A 25,230-nucleotide genomic window follows, 5' to 3' on the forward strand; every position below is an offset into this window, starting at 1 on the left:
GTACAGGGTCCCTCTGTATTCAGGGTAAGGGTCGCTTACAGGGTCCCTGTGTATTCAGGTTAAGTGTCACTGTACAGGGTCCCTGTATATTCAGGGTAAGGGTCACTGTACAGGTCCCTGTGTATTCAGGATAAGGGTCACTGTACAGGATCCCTGTGTATTCAGGGTAAGGGTTACTGTACAGGGTCTCTGTGTATTCAGGGTAAGGGTCACCGCACAGGGTATCTGTGTATTTAGGGTATGGGTTACTGTACATGGTCCCTGTGTATTCAGGGTAAGGGTCAGTGTACAGTGTCCCTGTGTATTCAGGGTAAGGGTTATTGTACAGGGTCCCTGTGTATTCAGGGTAAGGGTTATTTTACAGGGTACCTGTTTATTCAGGGTAAGGGTTAATGTACACGGTCCCTGTGTATTCAGGGTAAGGGACAGTGTAAAGTGTGCCTGTGTATTCAGGGTAAGTGTTACTGTACAGGGTCCCTGTGTATTCAGGGTAAGCGTCACTGTACAGTGTCCCTGTATATTCAGGATAAAGTTTACTGTACAGGTTCTCTGTGTATTCAGTTTAATCGTTACTCTACAGGGTCCCTGTGTATTCGAGGTAAGGTTTAATGTACATGGTCCCTGTGTATTCAGGGTAAGAGTTACTGTACAGGTTCCCTGTTTATTCAGAGTATGTGTTACTGTACATGGTCCCTATGTATTCAGGGTAAGGGTTACTGTACAGGATCCCTGTGTATTCAGGGTAAGGGTTATTGTACAGGGTCCCTGTGTATTCAGGGTAAGTGTTACTGTATACGGTCCCTGTGTATTCAGGGTAAGGGTTACTGTACAGGGTCTCTGTGTATTCAGGGTAAGGGTTACTGTTCACGGTCCCCGTGTAAATGGTAAGGGTTACTGTACAGGGTTCCTGTGTATTCAGGGTAAGGGATACTATACAGGTCCCTGTGTATTCAGGGTAAGGGTTACTGTACAGGGTCCCTGTGTATTCAGGGTAAGTGTCACTGTAAAGGGTCCCTGTGTATTCAGGGTAAGGGTCACTGTACAGGTCCCTGTTTATTCAGAGTAAGTGTTACTGTACAGGGTCCCTCTGTATTCAGGGTAAGGGTCGCTTACAGGGTCCCTGTGTATTCAGGTTAAGTGTCACTGTACAGGGTCCCTGTATATTCAGGGTAAGGGTCACTGTACAGGTCCCTGTGTATTCAGGATAAGGGTCACTGTACAGGATCCCTGTGTATTCAGGGTAAGGGTTACTGTACAGGGTCTCTGTGTATTCAGGGTAAGGGTCACTGCACAGGGTATCTGTGTATTCAGGGTATGGGTTACTGTACAGGTTCCCTGTGTATTCAGGGTAAGGGTTACTCTACAGGGTCCCTGTGTATTCAGGGTAAGGGTCACTGTACCGGGTCCCTGTGTATTCAAGATAAGGGTTACTGTAAAGGGACCCTGTGTATTCAGGGTAAGGGTCACTGTACAGGATCCCTGTGTATTCAGGGTAAGGGTTACTGTACAGGGTCCCTGTGTATTCAGGGTAAGTGACACTGTAGAGGGTCCCTGTGTATTCAGGGTAAGGGATACTATACAGGTCCCTGTGTATTCAGGGTAAGGGTTACTGTACAGGGTCCCTGTGTATTCAGGTTAAGTATCACTGTACAGGGTCCCTGTGTATTCAGGGTAAGGGTCACTGTACAGGTCCCTGTTTATTCAGAGTAAGTGTTACTGTGCAGGGTCCCTGTGTATTCAGGGTAAGGGTCGCTTACAGGGTTCTGTGTATTCAGGTTAAGTGTCACTGTACAGGGTCCCTGTATATTCAGGGTAAGGGTCACTGTACAGGTCCCTGTGTATTCAGGATAAGGGTCACTGTACAGGATCCCTGTGTATTCAGGATAAGGGTTACTGTACAGGGTCTCTGTGTATTCAGGGTAAGGGTCACTGCACAGGGTATCTGTGTATTCAGGGTATGGGTTACTGTACATGGTCCCTGTGTATTCAGGGTAAGGGTCAGTGTACATTGTCCCTGTGTATTCAGGGTAAGGGTTATTGTACAGGGTCCCTGTGTATTCAGGGTAAGGGTTATTTTACAGGGTACCTGTGTATTCAGGGTAAGGTTAATGTACACGGTCCCTGTGTATTCAGGGTAAGGGACAGTGTAAAGTGTGCCTGTGTATTCAGGGTAAGGGTTACTGTACAGGGTCCCTGTGTATTCAGGGTAAGCGTCACTGTACAGTGTCCCTGTATATTCAGGATAAAGTTTACTGTAAAGGTTCTCTGTGTATTCAGGTTAAGCGTTACTCTACAGGGTCACTGTGTATTCGAGGTAAGGTTTAATGTACATGGTCCCTGTGTATTCAGGGTAAGAGTTACTGTACAGGTTCCCTGTTTATTCAGAGTATGTGTTACTGTATATGGTCCCTATGTATTCAGGGTAAGGGTTACTGTACAGGATCCCTGTGTATTCAGGGTAAGGGTTATTGTACAGGATCTCTGTGTATTCAGGGTAAGTGTTACTGTATACGGTCCCTGTGTATTCAGGGTAAGGGTTACTGTACAGGGTCCCTGTGTATTCAGGGTAAGGGTTACTGTTCACGGTCCCCGTGTAAACGGTAAGGGTTACTGTACAGGGTTCCTGTGTATTCAGGGTAAGGGATACTATACAGGTCCGTGTGTATTCAGGGTAAGGGTTACTGTACAGGGTCCCTGTGTATTCAGGGTAAGTGTCACTGTAAAGGGTCCCTGTGTATTCAGGGTAAGGGTCACTGTACAGGTCCCTGTTTATTCAGAGTAAGTGTTACTGTACAGGGTCCCTCTGTATTCAGGGTAAGGGTCGCTTACAGGGTCCCTGTGTATTCAGGTTAGATGTCACTGTACAGGGTCCCTGTATATTCAGGGTAAGGGTCACTGTACAGGTCCCTGTGTATTCAGGATAAGGGTCACTGTACAGGATCACTGTGTATTCAGGGTAAGGGTTACTGTACAGGGTCTCTGTGTATTCAGGGTAAGGGTCACTGCACAGGGTATCTGTGTATTCAGGGTATGGGTTACTGTACATGGTCCCTGTGTATTCAGGGTAAGGGTCAGTGTACAGTGTCCCTGTGTATTCAGGGTAAGGGTTATTGTACAGGGTCCCTGTGTATTCAGGGTAAGGGTTATTTTACAGGGTACCTGTTTATTCAGGGTAAGGGTTAATGTACACGGTCCCTGTGTATTCAGGGTAAGGGACAGTGTAAAGTGTGCCTGTGTATTCAGGGTAAGTGTTACTGTACAGGGTCCCTGTGTATTCAGGGTAAGCGTCACTGTACAGTGTCCCTGTATATTCAGGATAAAGTTTACTGTACAGGTTCTCTGTGTATTCAGGTTAAGCGTTACTCTACAGGGTCCCTGTGTATTCGAGGTAAGGTTTAATGTACATGGTCCCTGTGTATTCAGGGTAAGAGTTACTGTACAGGTTCCCTGTTTATTCAGAGTATGTGTTACTGTACATGGTCCCTATGTATTCAGGGTAAGGGTTACTGTACAGGGTCCCTGTGTATTCAGGGTAACAGTTACAGTACACGGTCCCTGTATATTCAGGGTAAGGGATACTGTACAGGGTCACTGGGTATTCAGGGTAAGGGTTAATGTACAGGGTCCCTGTGTATTCAGGGTAAGGGTTACTGTACAGGATCCCTGTGTATTCAGGGTAAGGGTTACTGTACAAGGTCCCTGTCTATTCAGGGTAAGGGTCAGTGTACAGTGTCCCTGTGTATTCAGGATAAGGGTTACTGTACAGGGTCCTTGTATATCCAGGGTAAGGGTTACTGTACAGGGTCCCTGTTTATTCAGGGAATGGGTTACTGTACACAGTCCCTGTGTATTCAGGGTAAGGGTCAGTGTACAGTGTCCCTGTGTATTCAGGTTAAGGGTTACTGTACAGGGTCCCTGTGTATTCATGCTAAGGGTTACTGTACAGGGTACATGTGTATTCAGGGTAAGGGTTATTGTACACGGCCCCTGTGTATTCAGGGTAAGGGTCGTGTACAGGGTCCCTGTGTATTCAGGGTAAAGGTTACTGTACAGGGTCCCTGTGTATTCAGGGTAAGGGTTACGGTACAGGGACCCTGTGTATTCAGGGTAAGGGTCACTGTAAAGGATCCCTGTGTATTCAGCGTAAGGGTTACTGTACAGGGTCCCTGTGTATTCAGGGTAAGTGTCACTGTACAGGGTCCCTGTGTATTCAGGGTAAGGGTCACTGTACAGGTCCCTGTGTATTCAGGGTAAGGGTTACTTTACAGGGTCCCTGCGTATTCAGGGTAAGTGTCACTGTACAGGGTCCCTGTGTATTCAGGGTAACGGTCACTGTACAGGTCCCTGTGTATTCAGGGTAAGGGTTACTCTACAGGATCCCTGTGTATTCCGGGTAATGGACGCTTACAGGGTCCCTGTGTATTCAGGTTAAGTGTCACTGTACAGTGTCGCTGTGTATTCAGGGTAAGTGTCACTGTACAGGTCCCTGTACATTCAGGGTAAGGGTCATTGTACATGGTCCCTGTGTATTCAGGGTAAGTGTCACTGTACAGGGTCCCTGTGTATTGAGGGTAAGGGTTACTGTACAGGGTCCCTGTGTATTCAGGGTAAGGGTTATTGTACAGGATCCCTCTGTATTCAGGGTAAGGGTCACTGTACAGGGTCCCCGTGTATTCAGGGTAAGGGTCAGTGTACAGGGTTTCTGTGTATTCAGGGTAAGGTTTACTGTACAGGGTCCCTGTGTATTCAGGGTAAGGGTTATTGTACAGGATCCCTGTGTATTCAGGGTAAGGGTCACTGTACAGGGTCCCTGTGTATTCAGGGTAAGGGTTACTGTACAGGGACCCTGTGTATTCAGGGTATGGGTTATTGTACAGGATCCCTGTGTATTCAGGGTAACGGTTACTGTATAGGGTTCCTGTATATTCAGAGTAAGAGTTACTGTACAGGTTCCCTGTTTATTCAGGGTAAGGGTTACTGTACAGGGTCCCTGTGTATTCAGGGTAAGGGTTAATGTACAGGGTCCCTGTGTATTCAGTGTAAGTGTTACTGTACAGGATCCCTGTGTATTCAGGGTAAGGGTTACTGTACACGGACCCTGTCTATTCAGGGTAAGGGTCAGTGTACAGTGTGCCTGTGTATTCAGGATAAGGGTAACTGTACAGGGTCCCTGTATATTCAGGGTAAGAGTTACTGTACAGTGTCCCTGTATATTCAGGGTATGGGTTACTGTACACGGTCCCTGTGTATTCAGGGTAAGGGTCAGTGTACAGTGTCCCTGTGTATTCAGGTTAAGGGTTACTGTACAGGGTCCCTGTGTATTCATGCTAAGGTTACTGTACAGGTTACATGTGTATTCAGAGTAAGGGTTATTGTACACGGCCCCTGTGTATTCAGGGTAAGGGTCAGAGTACAGGGTCCCTGTGTATTCAGGGTAACGGTTACTGTACAGGGTCCGTGTGTATTCAGGGTAAGGGTTACGGTACAGGGAACCTGTGTATTCAGGGTAAGGGTTACTGTACAGGGTCCCTGTTTATTCATGGTATGGGTTATTGTACAGGATCCCTGTGTATTCAGGGTAATGGTTACTGTATAGGTCCCTGTGTATTCAGGGTAAGGGTTACTGTACAGGGTCCCTGTGTATTCAGGGTAACAGTCACTGTACAGGTCCCTGTGTATTCAGTGTAAGGGTTACTGTACAGGGTCCCTGTTTATTCAGGGTAAGTGTCACTGTACAGGGTCCCTGTGTATTCAGGGTAACGGTCACTGTTCCGGGTCCCTCTGTATTCAGGGTAAGGTTTACTGTACAGGGACCCTGTGTATTCAGGGTAAGGGTCACTGTACAGGATACCTGTGTATTCAGTGTAAGGGTTACTGTACAGGGTCCCTGTGTATTCAGGGTAAGTCTCACTGTAGAGGGTACCTGTGTATTCAGGTTAAGGGTCACTGTACAGGTCCCTATGTATTCAGGGTGAGAGTTACTGTACAGTGTCCCTGTGTATTCAGGGTTAGGGTTACAGTACAGGGTACCTGTGTATTCAGGGTTAGGGTCACTGTACAGGTTCCCTGTGTATTCAGGGTAAGGGTTACTGTACAGGGTCCCTGTGTATTCAGGGTAAGGGTCATTGTACAGGGTCCCTGTGTATTCAGGGTAACGGTTACTGTACATTGTCCCTGTGTATTCAGGATAAGGGTCACTGTACAGGATCCCTGTGTATTCAGGGTAAGGGTTACTGTACAGGGTCTCTGTGTATTCAGGGTAAGGGTCACTGCACAGGGTATCTGTGTATTCAGGGTATGGGTTACTGTACATGGTCCCTGTGTATTCAGGGTAAGGGTCAGTGTACAGTGTCCCTGTGTATTCAGGGTAAGGGTTATTGTACAGGGTCCCTGTGTATTCAGGGTAAGGGTCACTGTACAGGTCCCTGTTTATTCAGAGTAAGTGTTACTGTACAGGGTCCCTCTGTATTCAGGGTAAGGGTCGCTTACAGGGTCCCTGTGTATTCAGGTTAAGTGTCACTGTACAGGGTCCCTGTATATTCAGGGTAAGGGTCACTGTACAGGTCCCTGTGTATTCAAGATAAGGGTCACTGTACAGGATCCCTGTGTATTCAGGGTAAGGGTTACTGTACAGGGTCTCTGTGTATTCAGGGTAAGGGTCACTGCACAGGGTATCTGTGTATTCAGGGTATGGGTTTCTGTACATGGTCCCTGTGTATTCAGGGTAAGGGTCAGTGTACAGTGTCCCTGTGTATTCAGGGTAAGGGTTATTGTACAGGGTCCCTGTGTATTCAGGGTAAGGGTTATTTTACAGGGTACCTGTGTATTCAGGGTAAGGGTTAATGTACACGGTCCCTGTGTATTCAGGGTAAGGGACAGTGTAAAGTGTGCCTGTGTATTCAGGGTAAGGGTTACTGTACAGGGTCCCTGTGTATTCAGGGTAAGCGTCACTGTACAGTGTCCCTGTATATTCAGGATAAAGTTTACTGTAAAGGTTCTCTGTGTATTCAGGTTAAGCGTTACTCTACAGGGTCCCTGTGTATTCGAGGTAAGGTTTAATGTACATGGTCCCTGTGTATTCAGGGTAAGAGTTACTGTACAGGTTCCCTGTTTATTCAGAGTATGTGTTACTGTACATGGTCCCTATGTATTCAGCGTAAGGGTTACTGTACAGGATCCCTGTGTATTCAGGGTAAGGGTTATTGTACAGGGTCCCTGTGTATTCAGGGTAAGTGTTACTGTATACGGTCCCTGTGTATTCAGGGTAAGGGTTACTGTACAGGGTCCCTGTGTATTCAGGGTAAGGGTTACTGTTCACGGTCCCCGTGTAAACGGTAAGGGTTACTGTACAGGGTTCCTGTGTATTCAGGGTAAGGGATACTATACAGGTCCCTGTGTATTCAGGGTAAGGGTTACTGTACAGGGTCCCTGTGTATTCAGGGTAAGTGTCACTGTAAAAGGTCCCTGTGTATTCAGGGTAAGGGTCACTGTACAGCTCCCTGTTTATTCAGAGTAAGTGTTACTGTACAGGGTCCCTCTGTATTCAGAGTAAGGGTCGCTTACAGGGTCCCTGTGTATTCAGGTTAAGTGTCACTGTACAGGGTCCCTGTATATTCAGGGTAAGGGTCACTGTACAGGTACCTGTGTATTCAGGATAAGGGTCACTGTACAGGATCCCTGTGTATTCAGGGTAAGGGTTACTGTACAGGGTCTCTGTGTATTCAGGGTAAGGTTCACTGCACAGGGTATCTGTGTATTCAGGGTATGGGTTACTGTACATGGTCCCTGTGTATTCAGGGTAAGGGTCAGTGTACAGTGTCCCTGTGTATTCAGGGTAAGGATTATTGTACAGGGTCCCTGTGTATTCAGGGTAAGGGTTATTTTACAGAGTACCTGTGTATTCAGGGTAAGGGTTAATGTACACGGTCCCTGTGTATTCAGGGTAAGGGACAGTGTAAAGTGTGCCTGTATATTCAGGGTAAGTGTTACTGTACAGGGTCCCTGTGTATTCAGGGTAAGAGTCACTGTACAGTGTCCCTGTATATTCAGGATAAAGTTTACTGTACAGGTTCTCTGTGTATTCAGGTTAAGCGTTACTCTACAGGGTCCCTGTGTATTCGAGGTAAGGTTTAATGTACATGGTCCCTGTGTATTCAGGGTAAGAGTTACTGTACAGGTTCCCTGTTTATTCAGAGTATGTGTTACTGTACATGGTCCCTACGTATTCAGGGTAAGGGTTACTGTACAGGATCCCTGTGTATTCAGGGTAAGGGTTATTGTACAGGGTCCCTGTGTATTCAGGGTAAGTGTTACTGTATACGGTCCCTGTGTATTCAGGGTAAGGGTTACTGTACAGGGTCCCTGTGTATTCAGGGTAAGGGTTACTGTTCACGGTCCCCGTGTAAACGGTAAGGGTTACTGTACAGGGTTCCTGTGTATTCAGGGTAAGGGTCAGTGTACAGTGTCCCTGTTTATTCAGGGTAAGGGTTACTGTACAGGGTCCCTGTTTATTCAGGGTAAGGGTTACTGTACAGTGTCCCTGTGTATTCAGGGTAAGGGTTACTGTACAGGGTCCCTGTGTATTCAGGGTAACAGATACAGTACACGGTCCCTGTATATTCAGGGTAAGGGTTACTGTACAGGGTCACTGGGTATTCAGGGTAAGGGTTAATGTACAGGGTCCCTGTGTATTCAGGGTAAGGGTTACTGTACAGGATCCCTGTGTATTCAGGGTAAGGGTTACTGTAAAAGGTCCCTGTCTATTCAGGGTAAGGGTCAGTGTACAGTGTCCCTGTGTATTCAGGATCAGGGTTACTGTACAGGGTCCTCGTATATCCAGGGTAAGGGTTACTGTACAGGGTCCCTGTGTATTCAGGGAATGGGTTACTGTACACAGTCCCTGTGTATTCAGGGTAAGTTTCAGTGTACAGTGTCCCTGTGTATTCAGGTTAAGGGTTACTGTACAGGGTCCCTGTGTATTCATGCTAAGGGTTACTGTACAGGGTACATGTGTATTCAGGGTAAGGGTTATTGTACACGGCCCCTGTGTATTCAGGGTAAGGGTCGTGTACAGGGTCCCTGTGTATTCAGGGTAAAGGTTACTGTACAGGGTCCCTGTGTATTCAGGGTAAGGGTTACGGTACAGGGACCCTGTGTATTCAGGGTAAGGGTCACTGTAAAGGATCCCTGTGTATTCAGCGTAAGGGTTACTGTACAGGGTCCCTGTGTATTCAGGGTAAGTGTCACTGTACAGGGTCCCTGTGTATTCAGGGTAAGGGTCACTGTACAGGTCCCTGTGTATTCAGGGTAAGGGTTACTTTACAGGGTCCCTGCGTATTCAGGGTAAGTGTCACTGTACAGGGTCCCTGTGTATTCAGGGTAACGGTCACTGTACAGGTCCCTGTGTATTCAGGGTAAGGGTTACTCTACAGGATCCCTGTGTATTCCGGGTAATGGACGCTTACAGGGTCCCTGTGTATTCAGGTTAAGTGTCACTGTACAGTGTCGCTGTGTATTCAGGGTAAGTGTCACTGTACAGGTCCCTGTACATTCAGGGTAAGGGTCATTGTACATGGTCCCTGTGTATTCAGGGTAAGTGTCACTGTACAGGGTCCCTGTGTATTGAGGGTAAGGGTTACTGTACAGGGTCCCTGTGTATTCAGGGTAAGGGTTATTGTACAGGATCCCTCTGTATTCAGGGTAAGGGTCACTGTACAGGGTCCCCGTGTATTCAGGGTAAGGGTCAGTGTACAGGGTTTCTGTGTATTCAGGGTAAGGTTTACTGTACAGGGTCCCTGTGTATTCAGGGTAAGGGTTATTGTACACGATCCCTGTGTATTCAGGGGCAGGGTCACTGTACAGGGTCCCTGTGTATTCAGGGTAAGGGTTACTGTACAGGGACCCTGTGTATTCAGGGTATGGGTTATTGTACAGGATCCCTGTGTATTCAGGGTAACGGTTACTGTAGAGGGTCCCTGTGTATTCAGGGTAAGTGTCAGTGTATAGGTTCCCTGTGTATTCAAGGTAAGGGTTACTGTATAGGGTCCCTGTATATTCAGAGTAAGAGTTACTGTACAGGTTCCCTGTTTATTCAGGGTAAGGGTTACTGTACAGGGTCCCTGTGTATTCAGGGTAAGGGTTAATGTACAGGGTCCCTGTGTATTCAGTGTAAGTGTTACTGTACAGGATCCCTGTGTATTCAGGGTAAGGGTTACTGTACACGGACCCTGTCTATTCAGGGTAAGGGTCAGTGTACAGTGTGCCTGTGTATTCAGGATAAGGGTTACTGTACAGGGTCCCTGTATATTCAGGGTAAGGGTTACTGTACAGGGTCCCTGTATATTCAGGGTATGGGTTACTGTACACGGTCCCTGTGTATTCAGGGTAAGGGTCAGTGTACAGTGTCCCTGTGTATTCAGGTTAAGGGTTACTGTACAGGGTCCCTGTGTATTCATGCTAAGGTTACTGTACAGGTTACATGTGTATTCAGAGTAAGGGTTATTGTACACGGCCCCTGTGTATTCAGGGTAAGGGTCAGAGTACAGGGTCCCTGTGTATTCAGGGTAACGGTTACTGTACAGGGTCCGTGTGTATTCAGGGTAAGGTTTACGGTACAGGGAACCTGTGTATTCAGGGTAAGGGTCACTTTACAGGATCCCTGTGTATTCAGCGTAAGGGTTACTGTACAGGGTCCCTGTGTATTCAGGGTAAGGGTCGCTGTATTGGGTCCCTGTGTATTCAGGGTAAGGGTCACTGTACAGGTCCCTGTGTATTCAGGGTAAGGGTTACTGTACAGTGTCCCTGTGTATTCAGGGTAACAGTCACTGTACAGGTCCCTGTGTATTCAGTGTAAGGGTTACTGTACAGGGTCCCTGTGTATTCAGGGTAAGTGTCACTGTACAGGGTCCCTGTGTATTCAGGGTAACAGTCACTGTACAGGTCCCTGTGTATTCAGTGTAAGGGTTACTGTACAGGATCCCTGTGTATTCAGGGTAAGGGACGCTTACAGGGTCCCTGTGTATTCAGGTTAAGTGTCACTGTACATTGTCCCTGTGTATTCAGGGTAAGGGTCAGTGTGCAGTGTCCCTGTGTATTCAGGTTAAGGGTTACTGTACAGGGTCCCTGTGTATTCATGCTAAGGGTTACTGTACAGGGTACATGTGTATTCAGGGTAAGGGTTATTGTACACGGCCCCTGTGTATTCAGGGTAAGGGTCGTGTACAGGGTCCCTGTGTATTCAGGGTAAAGGTTACTGTACAGGGTCCCTGTGTATTCAGGGTAAGGTTTACGGTACAGGGACCCTGTGTATTCAGGGTAAGGGTCACTGTAAAGGATCCCTGTGTATTCAGCGTAAGGGTTACTGTACAGGGTCCCTGTTTATTCAGGGTAAGTGTCACTGTACAGGGTCCCTGTGTATTCAGGGTAAGGGTCACTGTACAGGTCCCTGTGTATTCAGGGTAAGGGTTACTTTACAGGGTCCCTGCGTATTCAGGGTAAGTGTCACTGTACAGGGTCCCTGTGTATTCAGGGTAACGGTCACTGTACAGTTCCCTGTGTATGCAGGTTAAGGGTTACTCTACAGGATCCCTGTGTATTCCGGGTAATGGACGCTAACAGGGTCCCTGTGTATTCAGGTTAAGTGTCACTGTACAGTGTCACTGTGTATTCAGTGTAAGTGTCACTGTACAGGTCCCTGTACATTCAGGGTAAGGGTCATTGTACATGGTCCCTGTGTATTCAGGGTAAGTGTCACTGTACAGGGTCCCTGTGTATTGAGGGTAAGGGTTACTGTACAGGGTCCCTGTGTATTCAGGGTAAGGGTTATTGTACAGGATCCCTCTGTATTCAGGGTAAGGGTTACTGTACAGGGTCCCTGTGTATTCAGGGTAAGGGTCAGTGTACAGGGTTTCTGTGTATTCAGGGTAAGGTTTACTGTACAGGGTCCCTGTGTATTCAGGGTAAGGGTTATTGTACAGGATCCCTGTGTATTCAGGGTAAGGGTCACTGTAAAGGGTCCCTGTGTATTCAGGGTAAGGGTTACTGTACAGGGACCCTGTGTATTCAGGGTAAGGGTTACTGTACAGGGTCCCTATGTATTCAGGGTAAGGGTTAATGTACAGGGTCCCTGTGTATTCAGTGTAAGTGTTACTGTACAGGATCCCTGTGTATTCAGGGTAAGGGTTACTGTACACGGACCCTGTCTATTCAGGGTAAGGGTCAGTGTACAGTGTGCCTGTGTATTCAGGATAAGGGTTACTGTACAGGGTCCCTGTATATTCAGGGTAAGGGTTACTGTACAGGGTCCCTGTATATTCAGGGTATGGGTTACTGTACACGGTCCCTGTGTATTCAGGGTAAGGGTCAGTGTACAGTGTCCCTGTGTATTCAGGTTAAGGGTTACTGTACAGGGTCCCTGTGTATTCATGCTAAGGTGACTGTACAGGTTACATGTGTATTCAGAGTAAGGGTTATTGTACACGGCCCCTGTGTATTCAGGGTAAGGGTCAGAGTACAGGGTCCCTGTGTATTCAGGGTAACGGTTACTGTACAGGGTCCGTGTGTATTCAGGGTAAGGGTTACGGTACAGGGAACCTGTGTATTCAGGGTAAGGGTTACTGTACAGGGTCCCTGTTTATTCATGGTATGGGTTATTGTACAGGATCCCTGTGTATTTAGTGTAATGGTTACTGTACAGGTCCCTGTGTATTCAGGGTAAGGGTTACTGTACAGGGTCCCTGTGTATTCAGGGTAACAGTCACTGTACAGGTCCCTGTGTATTCAGTGTAAGGGTTACTGTACAGGGTCCCTGTGTATTCAGGGTAAGTGTCACTGTACAGGATCCCTGTGTATTCAGGGTAACGGTCACTGTTCCGGGTCCCTCTGTATTCAGGGTAAGGTTTACTGTACAGGGACCCTGTGTATTCAGGGTAAGGGTCACTGTACAGGATACCTGTGTATTCAGTGTAAGGGTTACTGTACAGGGTCCCTGTTTATTCATGGTATGGGTTATTGTACAGGATCCCTGTGTATTTAGGGTAATGGTTACTGTACAGGTCCCTGTGTATTCAGGGTAAGTGTTACTGTACAGGGTCCCTGTGTATTCAGGGTAACAGTCACTGTACAGGTCCCTTTGTATTCAGTGTAAGGGTTACTGTACAGGGTCCCTGTGTATTCAGGGTAAGTGTCAATGTACAGGATCCCTGTGTATTCAGGGTAACGGTCACTGTTCCGGGTCCCTATGTATTCAGGGTGAGAGTTACTGTACAGTGTCGCTGTGTATTCAGGGTTAGGGTTACAGTACAGGGTACCTGTGTATTCAGGGTTAGGGTCACTGTACAGGTTCCCTGTGTATTCAGGGTAAGAGTTACTGTACAGGGTCCCTGTGTATTCAGGGTAAGGGTCACTGTACAGGGTCCCTGTGTATTCAGGGTAACGGTTACTGTACATTGTCCCTGTATATTCAGGGTAAGGGTCACTGTACAGTGTCCCTGTGTATTCAGGGTAAGGGTTACTGTACAGGGTCCCTGTATATTCAGGGTAAGGGTTATTGTACAGGATCCCTGTGTATTCAGGGTAAGGGTCACTGTACAGGCTCCCTGTGTATTCAGGGTAAGGGTTATTGTACAGGCTCCCTGTGTATTCAGGGTAAAGGTTACTGTACAGGGTCCCTGTGTATTCAGGGTAAGGGTCAGTGTACAGGGTCCCTGTGTATTCAGGGTAAGGGTCACTGTACAGGGTCCCTGTGTATTCAGTGTAAGGGTTACTGTACAGGGTCCCTGTGTATTCAGGGTAAAGGTCACTGCACTGGGTCCCTGTGTATTCAGGGTAAGTGTTACTGTAGAGGGTCCCTGTGTATTCAGGGTAAGGTTTACTGTACAAAGTCCCTGTGTATTCAGGGTAAGTTTTACTGTACAGAGTCCCTGTGTATTCAGGGTAAGGTTAACTGTACAGGGTCCTTGTGTATTCAGGGTAAGGGTAACTGTACAGGGTCCCTGTTTTTTCAGGGTAAGTATTACTGTACACGGTCCCTGTGTATTCAGGGTAAGTGTTACTGTACAGGGTCCCTGTGTATTCAGGGTAAGGATCACTGTACATGGTCCCTGTGTATTCAGGGTAACGGTCAATGTAGAGTGTCCCTGTGTATTCAGGGTAAGGGTTACTGTACAGGGTACCTGTTTATTCAGGTAAGGGTTACTGTACAGGGCCCCTGTGTATTCAGGGTAAGGGTTACTGTAGAGTGTCCCTGTGTATTCAGGGTAAGGGTCAGTGTACAGGTTCCCTGTGTATTCAGGGTAAGGTTTACTGTACAAGGTCCCTGTGTATTCAGGGTAACAGTTACTGTACAAGTTCCCTGTGTATTCAGGGTAAGGGTTACTCTACAGGGTCCCTGTGTATTCAGGGTAAGGGTCACTGTACCGGGTCCCTGTGTATTCAAGATAAGGGTTACTGTAAAGGGACCCTGTGTATTCAGGGTAAGGGTCACTGTACAGGATCCCTGTGTATTCAGGTTAAGGGTTACTGTACAGGGTCCCTGTGTATTCAGGGTAAGTGACACTGTACAGGGTCCCTGTGTATTGAGGGTAAGGGATACTATACAGGTCCCTGTGTATTCAGGGTAAGGGTTACTGTACAGGGTCCCTGTGTATTCAGGGTAAGTGTCACTGTACAGGGTCCCTGTGTATTCAGGGTAAGGGTTACTGTAGAGGGTCCCTGTGTATTCAGGGTAAGTGTCAGTGTATAGGTTCCCTGTGTATTCAGGGTAAGGGATACTATACAGGTCCCTGTGTATTCAGGGTAAGGGTTACTGTACAGGGTCCCTGTGTATTCAGGGTAAGTGTCACTGTACAGGGTCCCTGTGTATTCAGGGTAAGGGTTACTGTACAGGGACCCTGTGTATTCAGGGTATGGGTTATTGTACAGGATCCCTGTGTATTCAGGGTAAGGGTCACTGTACAGGATCCCTGTGTATTCAGGGTAAGGGTTACTGTAGAGGGTCCCTGTGTATTCAGGGTAAGTGTCAGTGTATAGGTTCCCTGTGTATTAAAGGTAAGGGTTACTGTATAGGGTTCCTGTATATTCAGAGTAAGAGTTACTGTACAGGTTCCCTGTTTATTCAGGGTAAGGGTTACTGTACAGGGTCCCTGTGTATTCAGGGTAAGGGTTAATGTACAGGGTCCCTGTGTATTCAGTGTAAGTGTTACTGTACAGGATCCCTGTGTATTCAGGGTAAGGGTTACTGTACACGGACCCTGTCTATTCAGGGTAAGGGTCAGTGTACAGTGTGCCTGTGTATTCAGGATAAGGGTTACTGTACAGGGTCCCTGTATATTCAGGGTAAGGATCACTGTACATGGTCCCTGTGTATTCAGGGTAACGGTCAATGTAGAGTGTCCCTGTGTATTCAGGGTAAGGGTCACTGTACAGTGTCCCTGTGTATTCAGGGTAAGGGTTACTGTACAGGGTCCCTGTGTATTCAGGGTAAAGTTTATTGTACAGGCTCCCTGTGTATTCAGGGTAAAGGTTACTGTACAGGGTCCCTGTGTATTCAGGGTAAGGGTCAGTGTACAGGGTCCCTGTGTATTCAGGGTAAGGGTCACTGTACAGGGTCCCTGTGTATTCAGTGTAAGGGTTACTGTACAGGGTCCCTGTGTATTCAGGGTAAAGGTCAATGCACTGGGTCCCTGTGTATTCAGGGTAAGTGTTACTGTACAGGGTCCCTGTGTATTCAGGGTAAGGTTTACTGTACAAAGTCCCTGTGTATTCAGGGTAAGTTTTACTGTACAGAGTCCCTGTGTATTCAGGGTAAGGTTAACTGTACAGGGTCCTTGTGTATTCAGGGTAAGTGTTACTGTACAGGGTCCCTGTGTATTCAGGGTAAGGATCACTGTACATGGTCCCTGTGTATTCAGGGTAACGGTCAATGTAGAGTGTCCCTGTGTATTCAGGGTAAGGGTTACTGTACAGGGTCCCTGTTTATTCAGGTAAGGGTTACTGTACAGGGCCCCTGTGTATTCAGGGTAAGGGTTACTGTAGAGTGTCCCTGTGTATTCAGGGTAAGGGTCAGTGTACAGGTTCCCTGTGTATTCAGGGTAAGGTTTACTGTACAAGGTCCCTGTGTATTCAGGGTAACAGTTACTGTACAAGTTCCCCGTGTATTCAGGGTAAGGGTTACTCTACAGGGTCCCTGTGTATTCAGGGTAAGGGTCACTGTACCGGGTCCCTGTGTATTCAAGATAAGGGTTACTGTAAAGGGACCCTGTGTATTCAGGGTAAGGGTCACTGTACAGGATCCCTGTGTATTCAGGGTAAGGGTTACTGTACAGGGTCCCTGTGTATTCAGGGTAAGTGACACTGTACAGGGTCCCTGTGTATTGAGGGTAAGGGATACTATACAGGTCCCTGTGTATTCAGGGTAAGGGTTACTGTACAGGGTCCCTGTGTATTCAGGGTAAGTGTCACTGTACAGGGTCCCTGTGTATTCAGGGTAAGGGTCACTGTACAGGTCCCTGTTTATTCAGAGTAAGTGTTACTGTACAGGGACCCTGTGTATTCAGGGTAAGGGTCGCTTACAGGGTCGGTGTGTATTCAGGTTAAGTGTCACTGTACAGGGTCCCTGTATATTCAGGGTAAGGGTCACTGTACAGGTCCCTGTGTATTCAGGATAAGGGTCACTGTACAGGATCCCTGTGTATTCAGGGTAAGGGTTACTGTACAGGGTCTCTGTGTATTCAGGGTAAGGGTCACTGCACAGGGTATCTGTGTATTCAGGGTATGGGTTACTGTACATGGTCCCTGTGTATTCAGGGTAAGGGTCAGTGTACAGTGTCCCTGTGTATTCAGGGTAAGGGTTATTGTACAGGGTCCCTGTGTATTCAGGGTAAGGGTTATTTTACAGGGTACCTGTGTATTCAGGGTAAGGGTTAATGTACACGGTCCCTGTGTATTCAGGGTAAGGGACAGTGTAAAGTGTGCCTGTGTATTCAGGGTAAGGGTTACTGTACAGGGTCCCTGTGTATTCAGGGTAAGCGTCACTGTACAGTGTCCCTGCATATTCAGGATAAAGTTTACTGTAAAGGTTCTCTGTGTATTCAGGTTAAGCGTTACTCTACAGGGTCCCTGTGTATTCGAGGTAAGGTTTAATGTACATGGTCCCTGTGCATTCAGGGTAAGAGTTACTGTACAGGTTCCCTGTTTATTCAGAGTATGTGTTACTGTACATGGTCCCTATGTATTCAGGGTAAGGGTTACTGTACAGGATCCCTGTGTATTCAGGGTAAGGGTTATTGTACAGGGTCGCTGTGTATTCAGGGTAAGTGTTACTGTATACGGTCCCTGTGTATTTAGGGTAAGGGTTACTGTACAGGGTCCCTGTGTATTCAGGGTAAGGGTTACTGTTCACGGTCCCCGTGTAAACGGTAAGGGTTACTGTACAGGGTTCCTGTGTATTCAGGGTAAGGGATACTGTACATGTCCCTGTGTATTCAGGGTAAGGGTTACTGTACAGGGTCCCTGTGTATTCAGGGTAAGTGTCACTGTAAAGGGTCCCTGTGTATTCAGGGTAAGGGTCACTGTACAGGTCCCTGTTTATTCAGAGTAAGTGTTACTGTACAGGGTCCCTCTGTATTCAGGGTAAGGGTCGCTTACAGGGTCCCTGTGTATTCAGGTTAAGTGTCACTGTACAGGGTACCTGTATATTCAGGGTAAGGGTCACTGTACAGGTCCCTGTGTATTCAGGATAAGGGTCACTGTACAGGATCCCTGTGTATTCAGGGTAAGGGTTACTGTACAGGGTCTCTGTGTATTCAGGGTAAGGGTCACTGCACAGGGTATCTGTGTATTCAGGGTATGGGTTACTGTACATGGTCCCTGTGTATTCAGGGTAAGGGTCAGTGTACAGTGTCCCTGTGTATTCAGGGTAAGGCTTATTGTACAGGGTCCCTGTGTATTCAGGGTAAGGGTTATTTTACAGGGTATATGTGTATTCAGGGTAAGGGTTAATGTACACGGTCCCTGTGTATTCAGGGTAAGGGACAGTGTAAAGTGTGCCTGTGTATTCAGGGTAAGTGTTACTGTACAGGGACCCTGTGTATTCAGGGTAAGCGTCACTGTACAGTGTCCCTGTATATTCAGGATAAAGTTTACTGTACAGGTTCTCTGTGTATTCAGGTTAAGCGTTACTCTACAGGGTCCCTGTGTATTCGAGGTAAGGTTTAATGTACATGGTCCCTGTGTATTCAGGGTAAGAGTTACTGTACAGGTTCCCTGTTTATTCAGAGTATGTGTTACTGTACATGGTCCCTATGTATTCAGGGTAAGGGTTACTGTACAGGATCCCTGTGTATTCAGGGTAAGGGTTATTGTACAGGGTCCCTGTGTATTCAGGGTAAGTGTTACTGTATACGGTCCCTGTGTATTCAGGGTAAGGGTTACTGTACAGGGTCCCTGTGTATTCAGGGTAAGGGTTACTGTTCACGGTCCCCGTGTAAACGGTAAGGGTTATTGTACAGGGTTCCTGTGTATTCAGGGTAAGGGTCAGTGTACAGTGTCCCTGTTTATTCAGGGTAAGGGTTACTGTACAGGGTCCCTGTTTATTCAGGGTAAGGGTTACTGTACAGTGTCCCTGTGTATTCAGGGTAAGGGTTACTGTACAGGGTCCCTGTGTATTCAGGGTAACAGTTACAGTACACGGTCCCTGTATATTCAGGGTAAGGATTACTGTACAGGGTCACTGGGTATTCAGGGTAAGGGTTAATGTACAGGGTCCCTGTGTATTCAGGGTAATGGTTACTGTACATGATCCCTGTGTATTCAGGGTAAGGGTTACTGTACACGGTCCCTGTCTATTCAGGGTAAGGGTCAGTGTACAGTGTCCCTGTGTATTCAGGATCAGGGTTACTGTACAGGGTCTTGTATATCCAGGGTAAGGGTTAGTGTACAGGGTCCCTGTGTATACAGGGAATGGGTTACTGTACAGGGTCCCTGTGTATTCATGCTAAGGGTTACTGTACAGGGTACATGTGTATTCAGGGTAAGGGTTATTGTACACGGCCCCTGTGTATTCAGGGTAAGGGTCGTGTACAGGGTCCCTGTGTATTCAGGGTAAAGGTTACTGTACAGGGTCCCTGTGTATTCAGGGTAAGGGTTACGGTACAGGGACCCTGTGTATTCAGGGTAAGGGTCACTGTAAAGGATCCCTGTGTATTCAGCGTAAGGGTTACTGTAAAGGGTCCCTGTGTATTCAGGGTAAGTGTCACTGTACAGGGTCCCTGTGTATTCAGGGTAAGGGTCACTGTACAGGTCCCTGTGTATTCAGAGTATGGGTTACTTTACAGGGTCCCTGCGTATTCAGGGTAAGTGTCACTGTACAGGGTCCCTGTGTATTCAGGGTAACGGTCACTGTACAGGTCCCTGTGTATTCAGGGTAAGGGTTACTCTACAGGATCCCTGTGTATTCCGGGTAATGGACGCTTACAGGGTCCCTGTGTATTCAGGTTAAGTGTCACTGTACAGTGTCGCTGTGTATTCAGGGTAAGTGTCACTGTACAGGTCCCTGTACATTCAGGGTAAGGGTATTGTACATGGTCCCTGTGTATTCAGGGTAAGTGTCACTGTACAGGGTCCCTGTGTATTGAGGTTAAGGGTTACTGTACAGGGTCCCTGTGTATTCAGGGTAAGGGTTATTGTACAGGATCCCTCTGTATTCAGGGTAAGGGTTACTGTACAGGGTCCCTGTGTATTCAGGGTAAGGGTCAGTGTACAGGGTTTCTGTGTATTCAGGGTAAGGTTTACTGTACAGGGTCCCTGTGTATTCAGGGTAAGGGTTATTGTACAGGATCCCTGTGTATTCAGGGGCAGGGTCACTGTACAGGGTCCCTGTGTATTCAGGGTAAGGGTTACTGTACAGGGACCCTGTGTATTCAGGGTATGGGTTATTGTACAGGATCCCTGTGTATTCAGGGTAAGGGTCACTGTACAGGATCCCTGTGTATTCAGGGTAAGGGTTACTGTAGAGGGTCCCTGTGTATTCAGGGTAAGTGTCAGTGTATAGGTTCCCTGTGTATTCAAGGTAAGGGTTACTGTATAGGGTTCCTGTATATTCAGAGTAAGAGTTACTGTACAGGTTCCCTGTTTATTCAGGGTAAGGGTTACTGTACAGGGTCCCTGTGTATTCAGGGTAAGGGTTAATGTACAGGGTCCCTGTGTATTCAGTGTAAGTGTTACTGTACAGGATCCCTGTGTATTCAGGGTAAGGGTTACTGTACACGGACCCTGTCTATTCAGGGTAAGGGTCAGTGTACAGTGTGCCTGTGTATTCAGGATAAGGGTTACTGTACAGGGTCCCTGTATATTCAGGGTAAGGGTTACTGTACAGGGTCCCTGTATATTCAGGGTATGGGTTACTATACACGGTCCCTGTGTATTCAGGGTAAGGGTCAGTGTACAGTGTCCCTGTGTATTCAGGTTAAGGGTTACTGTACAGGGTCCCTGTGTATTCATGCTAAGGTTACTGTACAGGTTACATGTGTATTCAGAGTAAGGGTTATTGTACACGGCCCCTGTGTATTCAGGGTAAGGGTCAGAGTACAGGGTCCCTGTGTATTCAGGGTAACGGTTACTGTACAGGGTCCGTGTGTATTCAGGGTAAGGGTTACGGTACAGGGAACCTGTGTATTCAGGGTAAGGGTCACTTTACAGGATCCCTGTGTATTCAGCGTAAGGGTTACTGTACAGGGTCCCTGTGTATTCAGGGTAAGTGTCACTGTACTGGGTCCCTGTGTATTCAGGGTAAGGGTCACTGTACAGGTCCCTGTGTATTCAGGGTAAGGGTTACTGTACAGTGTCCCTGTGTATTCAGGGTAACAGTCACTGTACAGGTCCCTGTGTATTCAGTGTAAGGGTTACTGTACAGGGTCCCTGTGTATTCAGGGTAAGTGTCACTGTACAGGGTCCCTGTGTATTCAGGGTAACGGTCACTGTACAGGTCCCTGTGTATTCAGTGTAAGGGTTACTGTACAGGATCCCTGTGTATTCAGGGTAAGGGATGCTTACAGGGTCCCTGTGTATTCAGGTTACGTGTCACTGTACATTGTCCCTGTGTATTCAGGGTAAGGGTCAGTGTGCAGTGTCCCTGTGTATTCAGGTTAAGGGTTACTGTACAGGGTCCCTGTGTATTCATGCTAAGGGTTACTGTACAGGGTACATGTGTATTCAGGGTAAGGGTTATTGTACACGGCCCCTGTGTATTCAGGGTAAGGGTCGTGTACAGGGTCCCTGTCTATTCAGGGTAAAGGTTACTGTACAGGGTCCCTGTGTATTCAGGGTAAGGGTTACGGTACAGGGACCCTGTGTATTCAGGGTAAGGGTCACTGTAAAGGATCCCTGTGTATTCAGCGTAAGGGTTACTGTACAGGGTCCCTGTGTATTCAGGGTAAGTGTCACTGTACAGGGTCCCTGTGTATTCAGGGTAAGGGTCACTGTACAGGTCCCTGTGTATTCAGGGTAAGGGTTACTTTACAGGGTCCCTGCGTATTCAGGGTAAGTGTCACTGTACAGGGTCCCTGTGTATTCAGGGTAACGGTCACTGTACAGGTCCCTGTGTATTCAGGGTAAGGGTTACTCTACAGGATCCCTGTGTATTCCGGGTAATGGACGCTTACAGTGTCCCTGTGTATTCAGGTTAAGTGTCACTGTACAGTGTCGCTGTGTATTCAGGGTAAGTGTCACTGTACAGGTCCCTGTACATTCAGGTAAGGGTCATTGTACATGGTCCCTGTGTATTCAGGGTAAGTGTCACTGTACAGGGTCCCTGTGTATTGAGGGTAAGGGTTACTGTACAGGGTCCCTGTGTATTCAGGGTAAGGGTTATTGTACAGGATCCCTCTGTATTCAGGGTAAGGGTTACTGTACAGGGTCCCTGTGTATTCAGGGTAAGGGTCAGTGTACAGGGTTTCTGTGTATTCAGGGTAAGGTTTACTGTACAGGGTCCCTGTGTATTCAGGGTAAGGGTTATTGTACAGGATCCCTGTGTATTCAGGGTAAGGGTCACTGTACAGGGTCCCTGTGTATTCAGGGTAAGGGTTACTGTACAGGGACCCTGTGTATTCAGGGTATGGGTTATTGTACAGGATCCCTGTGTATTCAGGGTAACGGTTACTGTAGAGGGTCCCTGTGTATTCAGGGTAAGTGTCAGTGTATAGGTTCCCTGTGTATTCAAGGTAAGGGTTACTTTATAGGGTTCCTGTATATTCAGAGTAAGAGTTACTGTACAGGTTCCCTGTTTATTCAGGGTAAGGGTTACTGTACAGGGTCCCTGTGTATTCAGGGTAAGGGTAAATGTACAGGGTCCCTGTGTATTCAGTGTAAGTGTTACTGTACAGGATCCCTGTGTATTAAGGGTAAGGGTTACTGTACACGGACCCTGTCTATTCAGGGTAAGGGTCAGTGTACAGTGTGCCTGTGTATTCAGGATAAGGGTTACTGTACAGGGTCCCTGTATATTCAGGGTAAGGGTTACTGTACAGGGTCCCTGTATATTCAGGGTATGGGTTACTGTACACGGTCCCTGTGTATTCAGGGTAAGGGTCAGTGTACAGTGTCCCTGTGTATTCAGGTTAAGGGTTACTGTACAGGGTCCCTGTGTATTCATGCTAAGGTTACTGTACAGGTTACATGTGTATTCAGAGTAAGGGTTATTGTACACGGCCCCTGTGTATTCAGGGTAAGGGTCAGAGTACAGGGTCCCTGTGTATTCAGAGTAACGGTTACTGTACAGGGTCCGTGTGTATTCAGGGTAAGGGTTACGGTACAGGGAACCTGTGTATTCAGGGTAAGGGTCACTTTACAGGATCCCTGTGTATTCAGCGTAAGGGTTACTGTACAGGGTCCCTGTGTATTCAGGGTAAGTGTCACTGTACTGGGTCCCTGTGTATTCAGGGTAAGGGTCACTGTACAGGTCCCTGTGTATTCAGGGTAAGGGTTACTGTACAGTGTCCCTGTGTATTCAGGGTAACAGTCACTGTACAGGTCCCTGTGTATTCAGTGTAAGGTTTACTGTACAGGGTCCCTGTGTATTCAGGGTAAGTGTCACTGTACAGGGTCCCTGTGTATTCAGGGTAACGGTCACTGTACAGGTCCCTGTGTATTCAGTGTAAGGGTTACTGTACAGGATCCCTGTGTATTCAGGGTAAGGGACGCTTACAGGGTCCCTGTGTATTCAGGTTAAGTGTCACTGTACATTGTCCCTGTGTATTCAGGGTAAGGGTCAGTGTGCAGTGTCCCTGTGTATTCAGGTTAAGGGTTACTGTACAGGGTCCCTGTGTATTCATGCTAAGGGTTACTGTACAGGGTACATGTGTATTCAGGGTAAGGGTTATTGTACACGGCCCCTGTGTATTCAGGGTAAGGGTCGTATACAGGGTCCCTGTGTATTCAGGGTAAAGGTTACTGTACAGGGTCCCTGTGTATTCAGGGTAAGGGTTACGGTACAGGGACCCTGTGTATTCAGGGTAAGGGTCACTGTAACGGATGCCTGTGTATTCAGCGTAAGGGTTACTGTACAGGGTCCCTGTTTATTCAGGGTAAGTGTCACTGTACAGGTCCCTGTACATTCAGGGTAAGGGTCACTGTACATGGTCCCTGTGTATTCAGGGTAAGTGTCACTGTACAGGGTCCCTGTGTATTGAGGGTAAGGGTTACTGTACAGGGTCCCTGTGTATTCAGAGTAAGAGTTACTGTACAGGTTCCCTGTTTATTCAGGGTAAGGCTTACTGTACAGGGTCCCTGTGTATTCAGGGTAAGGGTCACTGTTCGGGGTCCCTCTGTATTCAGGGTAAGGTTTACTGTACAGGGACCCTGTGTATTCAGGGTAAGGGTCACTGTACAGGATCCCTGTGTATTCAGGGTAAGGGTTACTGTAGAGGGTCCCTGTGTATTCAGGGTAAGTGTCAGTGTATAGGTTCCCTGTGTATTCAAGGTAAGGGTTACTGTATAGGGTTCCTGTATATTCAGAGTAAGAGTTACTGTACAGGTTCCCTGGTTATTCAGGGTAAGGGTTACTGTACAGGGTCCCTGTGTATTCAGGGTAAGGGTTAATGTACAGGGTCCCTGTGTATTCAGTGTAAGTGTTACTGTACAGGATCCCTGTGTATTCAGGGTAAGGGTTACTGTACACGGACCCTGTCTATTCAGGGTAAGGGTCAGTGTACAGTGTGCCTGTGTATTCAGGATAAGGGTTACTGTACAGGGTCCCTGTATATTCAGGGTAAGGGTTACTGTACAGGGTCCCTGTATATTCAGGGTATGGGTTACTGTACACGGTCCCTGTGTATTCAGGGTAAGGGTCAGTGTACAGTGTCCCTGTGTATTCAGGTTAAGGGTTACTGTACAGGGTCCCTGTGTATTCATGCTAAGGTTACTGTACAGGTTACATGTGTATTCAGAGTAAGGGTTATTGTACACGGCCCCTGTGTATTCAGGGTAAGGGTCAGAGTACAGGGTCCCTGTGTATTCAGGGTAACGGTTACTGTAAGGGTCCGTGTGTATTCAGGGTAAGGGTTACGGTACAGGGAACCTGTGTATTCAGGGTAAGGGTCACTTTACAGGATCCCTGTGTATTCAGCGTAAGGGTTACTGTACAGGGTCCCTGTGTATTCAGGGTAAGTGTCACTTTACTGGGTCCCTGTGTATTCAGGGTAAGGGTCACTGTACAGGTCCCTGTGTATTCAGGGTAAGGGTTACTGTACAGTGTCCCTGTGTATTCAGGGTAACAGTCACTGTACAGGTCCCTGTGTATTCAGTGTAAGGGTTACTGTACAGGGTCCCTGTGTATTCAGGGTAAGTGTCACTGTACAGGGTCCCTGTGTATTCAGGGTAACGGTCACTGTACAGGTCCCTGTGTATTCAGTGTCAGGGTTACTGTACAGGATCCCTGTGTATTCAGGGTAAGGGATGCTTACAGGGTCCCTGTGTATTCAGGTTAAGTGTCACTGTACATTGTCCCTGTGTATTCGGGGTAAGGGTCGTGTACAGGGTCCCTGTGTATTCAGGGTAAAGGTTACTGTACAGGGTCCCTGTGTATTCAGGGTAAGGGTTACGGTACAGGGACCCTGTGTATTCAGGGTAAGGGTCACTGTAAAGGATCCCTGTGTATTCAGCGTAAGGCTTACTTTACAGGGTCCCTGTGTATTCAGGGTAAGTGTCACTGTACAGGGTCCCTGTGTATTCAGGGTAAGG

Source organism: Pristiophorus japonicus, chromosome Y, assembly GCF_044704955.1.
Source record: "Pristiophorus japonicus isolate sPriJap1 chromosome Y, sPriJap1.hap1, whole genome shotgun sequence".
NCBI classification, from domain to species: domain Eukaryota; kingdom Metazoa; phylum Chordata; class Chondrichthyes; family Pristiophoridae; genus Pristiophorus; species Pristiophorus japonicus.